Here is a 9,765-nt window from a genome sequence, read left to right as displayed (position 1 = left end):
GCAGTCAACATTAGCAGGATAGATTAGATTTTAATCTAAAACAGGGTACAGAAGTCTCAAACTTGACAAGATCACCGCCACCCTTAAGGTGCTTTTCTTCGGCAGTGTAATGAAAGCAGCAGCAGGAGGAGAAGGATCCAGATACATGATTGGTGCTAAAGTAAAAAACAAAAAGCAAGCAAGCAAACAAAAATTAAGCAGCCAGGGTGGTGTTGAGAACAAGCAAGTCTTGTTCTCCCTTTTAAAATCAACTTGTCCTCTGCTCCTTGAATCTACAGGCTTAGATTATTCTAGGGCAGTTTCAGATACATTTCACCCAAAGTCTTTTCTCTGTAATTCATTTATGATAGGAGTCCAGGTAACATATTTGTGATCAATTTCAAATAATAGGCATTGGTTACCTTCTGGGATAGAAAGGGCTTCTCACGCCTTGTGATTGATCATTCCTTGAATCATCCTTCTGTTTTCAAAGTTGTACCCTTAGTCCTGCCAACTGTGGTTATCCGAGTCATATGAGAAAGGCTTTACAGTTCCTTCTGCATCCATCTGAGGAAGGTGGAAGGAGAGCACAAACATATATTTAACAACATAATCATACCTTGTTCATTCCATGAAAAGCAATGCAATTGTCAGTCAAGAGGCCATTTACTCCTACAAGGTTACCTGGATTATTTTATACCAACATTCGGAATTTATGGGGGAGGCGTTATTGATCATCTGAGTTTCTGATTAAAGCACTATTGGACCTGCCTTTTCAAGCACATAAATTGCAAAATCTCCATGCAACCAACTGGGGATCAATTTGGTTTCTGAGGTTCAAACTATGTATCTTTTGCAGATATTTTCTTTAAGGTGGGACAACTTTCTATGACTATGGTAATGCTTGTCCATACATTGTTGGAAAAGTAACTGAACATGGACGCCACCATATCTGAAACATGCAATTTCTTGACTGCTCCAGGGAACAGAGCAAGGAGGCCCATGACAAGAGTCCGCAGAGATGCATAGAGATATCCTATGCCTCTTACCATGATCCACCAGCTGGATTACTCTTGTCATGTAGCAGATCTGTATGCTGTTGCAGGAGCCATGAGAAATGTGCAGAGATGCCACCCCCACATCAGTCCCACTGAGAATGCCAATGGTCAGGAATGGTGTGGACTGTAGTCCATATCGTTTGGAGGAAGGCAGACTGGGGAAAGCTCATATACAGACTTTCCATGTAATAAGTGCCTGAAGTGGGATTTCAGCTGTGATATCCCCTTAATAGTGGTGCCACACAGAAGTATTTCCAACAACCCTTAAATCATGACTGTTTACTTTTTAAAAATGGCCTGCTGCAAGGGTCATGGCCAGAGTTAGAATAATGTGAGGTGCTTGGTAACTCTGCTACCTGAAGTTTATTTTAATTCTCCATTTTTATTTGTTGTTATTGTTGATGTTAATTCGATTTATATGCCACCCCATTAGCCATAGGCTTTCTGGGCAACTAACAACACAATAAAATCTGTAATACAACATAATGTAAAATACAATATACAACACAATAAAATCCACAATTTACAACAAAACCAATGAACAATAAAAATCAATAAATAAAACCCACTAAAATTAAGAAAGACAGAATTTATATTTCTAATAAATTTGTTCTATACTTTTGACAGGATCTGTCTGTTCTCAAGCAATAAAAATTCTGGTTTACTATACTGGGTCATTTTAACATTATTAAGTTGGGATTCATGTAAAGCACTGGCCTGCAAATTGTATGCCATAATTCCCTCAGGAAGCCATAATTTCTGTATGACCTACAGCATTTTTTTTGAGAGGCAAAGAATATCTCTTCTTGATGTAAGAATTCATATGATTTAGGGTGTAGTCCAATGCATGGACCAGTAACATTCTGACCTTGGAGGATTACAAGCATCCTGGGCAGGGAAGGTCACCCCAGGCTTCTCCTGCTCCACAATGCAGCCAGGCTGCTCTCAAACTGTGGCACTTCAGAGGAGGGGAGAAGGAGGCTGAGGCACTACCAGGGTCATCTCGTGGCAGCACCAGTTTCTTCCCTTCCGTGCCACCTCCTGAGCCTTCAACCTGTTCTCTGAGGTCAGTCTTAGAACTTCCCAGAAGCAACTGACATGGTTCTTTGCACACCAGCTGTGGGGTGAGGGAGGCACTCCGACTAAAGTTGGACCTGTCTTCTGACCTCAGAGCTGGCAACTTGAATGTTCCCACAGTTCTTGAGTTGCTCTCTAGGGACCATATGATCACTCTGCTAAGTCTTAAAATGATAGCTTGGGATAGGGGCTACCATGGGTGTTGCAGGGTTTATCTTAGATTTTTTTTTTTAATTCATCTTAGAAAGACAACAAAAGCTAAGGTCTGGAACTATTTCTTGACACAGCAGATCAGTACTTCTGGAAATAGTCTCAAGAAAATATGGACCTGATGGCCAATCTCAGAAATAATACAGTTTGCTTCATGTTCTTTCTATTGTTCTAAAGCAGCATAAATCTACAAGCTGCCTTGTACTGTAGCAATCAGTGGAAAGCAGACTAATACGTCAAAGCTGGTATGGCCAGCAGTTGGCATAGTGATGACATGTTGTTGCTTTGCTTAAGACGGATGTATAGATCATCTAGAATATGTTATTAATGTTCTGGCAGGACCTATCATGTTTTGACAACTTAGAAATGTGTCAACACTGAGCATCAAGTGCATTTCAAATGGAAGGAGAATGAGAGGATATAGACAAGATGAGTTTGCCCTCCATCCTCTGCTACAACGCCACACCAGCATGGAGTGGTTAAACCAGTTTAAAACCCACTTAATTATAGGATTATCTCAAAAGTGATACTGAAAAAAATTCACTGAACTGTTTGCCTAGATGGCTCCTACTGAAATGAAGGAGAACAGGGAAGAGTTATTTTTTAACTCCATTCACATTCATTTTTGGATCGCATGGGCAGGAAAATTTCCCCAATTCTAGTGTCCATTGGCATGTTTCAAATTTGCTTTGCTAATGACCCTTCTCAACACTACACTGTTCAGCGTTTCTTAGAGAAAGACAATCATATTCAAAATGGTTTAGTTTTTAATGTAGCCATGTAAAGGGAAGGCCTAGCTAAATCACATCATTTCCTATTATTATTGTTAGATTTATTCATGTTATTTATTAAATTTAGTCATTATTTCCCACTGCAAAAAGCAGTCTTGGGGTGACTTACTTACACAGTACAGAATCCAGGATTAATATAACAGGGAAAATCATAATCAGCACAAAATATGAACCATACATGCATAAATGAAAGACAATATGGAACTTGTTCATCTGTCAGTATGCAAAATCTGCTCCCCCACTCACAGCCTGGTATGAACAGCACAACAGTTGTGTTGTATCTCATGCCCAAATGCCTGAGACAATAAGTAGAGTCTCATCTGTAGCCAGAAAGATGGTCACCCTGATGCCAGATGAGCTTCCTTGGGAAGGCCTGTTCTGAAAAAGTCAGCTTGCCCCCAAGTTTCTTTCAGAGAGTTCACTTGGAGAAAGGTCTCCAAAGCTGATCCCAGGGACTAGATATGATTGTATGGAGAGAGGCACTCCTTGAGGTATTAGGATCATACATAGGGCTTTCAATTTAGCCTGGAAACAGGGTGGCAACCAGTGCAGGTGAGTCAGGACTCGGCCTTAATGGTAAAATCACCTAGTCCCAGTTAACAACCTGGCTACTAAATTCTCTACTAGCTATAGTCTCCAAAGCATTTTCAAAGGCAGTCCTACCAGCACTGTAGTGATCCAACCTACCAGAAGTTCCCTAAGTATACACCACTGAGGATAACACATCACCGAATTCTGATGACCACACACACTGGTTTCATGTATGTGCTGAACCACACAGGGGACTTAATCAAAGCCTATTCAGTTGAGAAACAGTCCCCAAGCACCATCTTCTGGATATGAACATCTACATAGGGAAGAAAGGTCGCCATTCCAGAAGGACATCATGACTGATTGTTTCAAGCTCTGGCAAGAGATCAAAGAGTATCAGCCATCTTGATGGGATGGATTTCCCACCCATCCTTACTATCAGCATTGTCTCAGAGGCAAAGGGAACATAGCTGCACTTTTTTAAACCTCCCCATATTTCACCACAGGACCCCGTTGAAGTGAACCAGGGAAACTGTTAACTGATGGAAAGAAGAAAAATTGAATATACAAGTCAGAAGAAGCTTCAAATCATGCCAGAGTGGCAGGACAGGCTAGAGAGGCACCCCCTCCCAATCTTTGTTCCAATACAGGGATACATACCTGTATTGAAATTGATTCAACTGAAATTGATCCAAAAAATCGGTCCCATGTAAGAATTCCTGGTTCTGATCAGTGACTCCCCTCTGAATGGCCTCTCAAGGAAAGGATCTGAACAGCTGGCCTAAAATTGTTCAAATCTTCTGGATTAGGGGAGCACATCTTACAGGGTGGTCTTGCTGCCACCTCTTTCAGGCTACAACTCTCACTTGTAAGGAGTGGAGCGTTTCCTCTTGTAAGAAGGCACTTATAACCTCCTTTCCCAGCCCTCTGTTCCTTCCCTACTACATTTCACAAGCTGCAAAGGCAAGGATCTTGTCCAATCCCTGGACGTATACTAACGGAAACTCATCTGATCATTCTGGATGACACTCCGGATAGCTCATGAGATCAAATAGTGGAGTCAGGGTCTTGACAATGGCAAATGAAAATGCCATGAGCAAATTGATCAGAGTGGCTTCCCAAGGGACTCACTGTGGGGCTGACTGTAAGCTATAAAGGGGATCAGAGTGGGAGGTAACAGGTCTGAGCACTAAAAAAACAACCTGGAAGTGCTATGTTCAGCTGCACTTCACAAATAATATTTCACAAATAATATTTTCTCATCTTGTAGCTTTCAAGCTGGGACATAGTGCTACTAATTCCATCTTCTCCTGTCACTCTGAAAATATTTAACACTCCCTCCAACTTGTAATACTTCTTGTATTCATCAGTGAACCATCTTTCCTGGTTCATTTCAACTGGGTACACGGGTGAAATTTGAGGAGGTGTGGAATGACATCTGTATTTCTGAGACAATGCCAATAGTAGGGATAGGTGGGAAATTTATCCATTTAAGATTTTTATATCAATTTGCCAATTCTGCAAATTCACACCCCATGAACCAATGGAAACACAGTTGTGTGCTGTGAAACCTGCACTGCCCCATTCTTGTGAGGCAGACTGTCAGGAAATCAGTGCTCAAAGAAAGTGTGCCAATTAATTACTGGTTTTTCGGCACCAGGTAAAGACCTTTTTATTTAAACACCATTTGAATTGTTAAAACATATGATCTGGCCAGGGCAACTTCTTCTTCCTTCTCTTTCTCCTCCTATATTTTTATTTACTTAAGTTATACTGATAATTTTAATCTTATATTTGTAAACCAATGTATTTTTGTATTTTGTATTTAATGGTAATTTATTATGTGCTATTGTATTTCATTGTATTTTATCGTGTTGTAAGCCGCCCCGAGGTTTCGGCAAGGGGCGGCATAGAAATAATAATAATAATAATAATAATAATAATAATAATAATAATAATGGAAGGCGCATAGAAAATGCATGCCTAGAGAAAAGTGTGCACAGAACTGCATTGTATCAAAGGACATGTGCTGAGAAGTGTGTTTATTTAAGGAATGCACAGAGAAGTATGTATCTGGGAGAAGATGTGTACAAAAACATTCATACAGTTGCCTCCTTCTCCTTCTCCTTCTCCTTCTCCTTCTCCTTCTCCTTCTCCTTCTTATAATCTTACCCTTGTGCAGAAAGGAAACAGAATGAGACAAAGCATTAAAATCCTACAATGTGACAATAACCAAAATGGATAGATCCATCCATTCTCAGCTAATAGTAACTCACCACCAGGGAAGAAGGTAGAACTCAAACTGGTGAGATGATTTCATAGCCCACAGAAGGTAAATATCTAATACCATCAAACAAAAAAACTGATAAAACTCCCTTACCTTGGCTCAAAAACATATGGCAAAACTCACAGGTATCATTACCTTTTCCCAATTTTTGTGCAGCACATTTTAGTCTTTGTGAGCCAATATAGATTATGGTATCTGGCAATTCCTTTGTTAAGACAGCTGCCTATACCGGTAGCCACCAGAGAGCAGCATTTTATAGGGAGCAAACTCAGCTCCATGTGACAGAAATCATTCTGACAGAAGCAAAGCAGGATTTGGTTTGGTGGGTAAAGGAAAGTATCTTTGGTGGGAGGAGAAAAGTCATTACCAAATATCAATAATTATTGTGCTAAATCACTATGATAGCTGCTAACAAAAATTGGGGCAATTAAACTATATGCACTTATCTAAAAAGAAGAAACAAGTTACGAAGGCTACAATCCTATACCCACTTACCTGGAAGTAAATCCCATTGAGCCAGTGTATAGGATCGCACTGTTGGGCAGTATTTTGGCTCTCAGCTATGTCCTTGTTCTCTGAAACATCTGATGAAGTTGTGGGTCTATGTCTGGACTTCAGACTGCATAGAACATTCCATCCTGGAAAAAGTATCAGTCCAAACAGAAACTATGGAGCCTGGGAGAAAGCTGGGATAACATTCTTCTCCTGACGTTCAGTTTTCTGTGTACATAGGGATGCCAGAAATGAGAAATGGATTTGTATAGCCATGCAGCAACACACTAAAGCAGAAGTGAGGAACTTGTGGCCACACAGAGGTTTGGATGCACAACTTCCATCATCCCTTACCATTGGCTGTGTTGGCTAGGGCAGATGGGAGGTGGCCCCAAACATTTGGAGGGCTACAAATTGTCTATCCATACCCTAAAGCACCTGAATGTGTAGAGCAGGGGTCAGCAACCCGTGGCTCCAGAGCCGCATGTGGCTCTTGAATCCCTCTGCTGCAGTTCCGTCTCTCAAAATATGCACCACAGCCACCAATCTGCGACCTGCACTGATTTACTGAGCTTTTTTCCCCAGTAGACCAATCATGGATAAATCAAAGAAAAGTTTCTGAAGAAAACTGAACGTTTAATGGCACATGAGTAGATTAATTTGCTTTTACTGCTGACAAACATATGGGGTTTGCTGTTTAATGCATGCAGCCCTTTAGCACTGAGTTTGACTCTGCAGGAAGCTGTTCTCCTATTCAAAATATATGAAATGAGTCCTACTAGTTTATAATGTAAGATTAAAAATAACAGTTTTTAGTGACTGAACAAGAGCTGCAGCTAAATCATAATGAAGATATAGATCTACTTCCTTGTTTTAAGAAGATTCTTATAAAAATTCCATTATTTTTTTGGAATGGGAGAGGGATGTTCGATATTTCACCAGATTATTATTTATATTTGTTGTATTGCAGAAATTCTACTTATTGTATGAAAGTATCAGTTAGTCCTTTTTTTATTCAGGTTGACAGCTGACTGCACCCTCCAGTACACATGATAAAAGGATGAAGGCACACAGAAGCAGATGACATTTTTGTTTTGCTGCAGGTAGATAATTTAAGTTCGGCTTTTTATTTCATAAATACAAAGAGGACTCAAATAGACATTGAGTATTTCATTTGAAAGTATCCTTCAACTCAGCGTCTTTTTTTCGGAGTTCAAAATGTTTTTGTTGCATGCAGAAATAAAAATTTGTTTTCTCTGTAGCAGTTCATTGATTTCATAAATGTAACACACTATAGTTTTTTTATACATAGCATAAAGGTAAAAAACAATATATGCAGTGTTATCTTCATTTTAGATGTCAAAAGGGTTTTGTGGCTCCTGGTGTTTTCTTTTCTGTGAGAAATGGGTCCAAATGGCTCTTTGAGTGTTAAAGGTTGCCGACCCCTGCTATAAGGGCAAACTCTGACCTCATGTGCGTCACATAGTCTTTATGACAATCTTCAGCATGTCTTCGCTTGTTGGCAAATTTGTAATCGAAGGAGAAAAATTCAATGAGTATCAAGAAAGGAAGAGAAAGGACAATGGGGGAAGTTCACAAATTCACTGCGTAACTTGTTCACAACTGTTGTGGTTAGGTCAGAAAACACAAATAGCCAATGTGGGATGCATTCCTGATCCACATTTCTTGATTTTGTGTTTCAGAATCCAACATGCAACTCAGGTTCTTCTGTGAGAATCTCACTGGATTTGAGGAATGCGTCAGAAGGAAAGTTGTAAAGTAAGAAATCAGATAGTTCGGTGGGAGAAGATTCTCTACATTCAGATTCATATGAGAACAATTAACATTTCCTCATTCAAGACCAAACCACAATGGATTTTTGGAAAGTATATTAGCTATCAGATTTTTTAAGAATTCCATTCATATGTGTCAGAGATCCAATATTATATTGAATCCCATAAGTAAGTCTTATTTTAAAGTAGCTAGAAATTATGGAACAAATGAGAGGAAATTACCTAATGGAATGACCTAATAGAGAACCTGGGGGGGCTGAATTACCATTCAGTAAGGAAAAGGGCTCATGTAAAGTCTATTTTTTCCAAATAGTAAAGATTAAGTCCATCTGGTCTGATGCTAAAAAGCCCCCTTAGAGAAACAGAAACAGCTCAAGAGATATAAGTTGCACCTTTTACGTATTACTAAACACTTCTCGTTAGCTGTTCTGCTTATTCCAGAACACATGCAAAACGAATGAGGGAGATTAAAGAAAATGAGACTAAAGGGGGAGGAGTTTCTTTTACACCTATAACCTCACAGGAAGGTTACAACCTTGCGGGAGGAAGGTGTGAAGTAGGTATTTCATGGAGGAGAGCCAGGCCACAAGTGTTAGCAACATGATCCTGCAGCTGCCTGCAGAAGAGGCCGCTTAGAAGAAGCACTGCTAGTTATACCAAGCGAACGACACTTCTGCTACTTCCTCAAGTCTCCTTGCTGAGGAGGACTGTACAGCAACCCTCCCTGGCTTGATGGTCTCTCAGGTGTTGGACCACAACTCACAACATCTCCCAGCCACCATGTTTGTACAACAATCAGTATATCCAGTTAAAATACCCATTCGTTTGTTCTGTCCCAGACTGCTGTAATAGTTTGCTTACCTTTGGTGTGGAGGGTAGTGGTCACCGATGGAAAATGTACATCCACCAGTCCAAATATGCCTAGAACCTTTTTTACGGGATTGGGTTACTGGTTTTAGGAGAAGGGTTAAACATTTAGTCCCATATCTTCTTTAATGCACATTAAGCCCTTTTAAAAGGTATAAGGTTGCCTTTCTTCTCAGCACTAATATCATGCTCCAAGCCATCTTTGCATACTTGAGAAGTGAAAGGGACTGGGGAGAAGCTGCTTCTCATCTGGTCAAGCTAATTTTACTCCTCCATTGACTTCTATAGGAAGCAAGCAAAATTTATTATTTTATTTATTTAAAACTTTTCTGTACCATCCTCTTACCAAATAGTCTCGGGACAGTTTTACAATAAAAATTATCATATTTTATTACAATACAGTACAATACAATACAATATTGCAATATAATACAGTATTGTATTGTATTACAATAAAAATTAGAGATCAACACACCTTTTCTATCTTGTCCTCACACAGTTTTATAAAATGGAAATACCTTCTACTGACAAAATAAAACTCCAAAACCAGGAGCTGTATAATACCTTTAGCAAGGATCATCTAAAATTTCACTGAGCTGTGAACAAGTTTGCATGTTCTGCCCAATATTACTCAGGTTCTGTGCATTTCCCCTGTGCATTTCTCCAGTCCCACACCCCCC

The sequence above is a fragment of the Varanus komodoensis genome, unplaced genomic scaffold, assembly GCF_004798865.1.
Source record: "Varanus komodoensis strain SLA01 unplaced genomic scaffold, ASM479886v1 scaffold6_4, whole genome shotgun sequence".
NCBI classification, from domain to species: domain Eukaryota; kingdom Metazoa; phylum Chordata; class Lepidosauria; order Squamata; family Varanidae; genus Varanus; species Varanus komodoensis.
The sequence above is the reverse complement of the archived record's forward strand: the minus strand, read 5'-3'. Positions refer to the sequence as shown.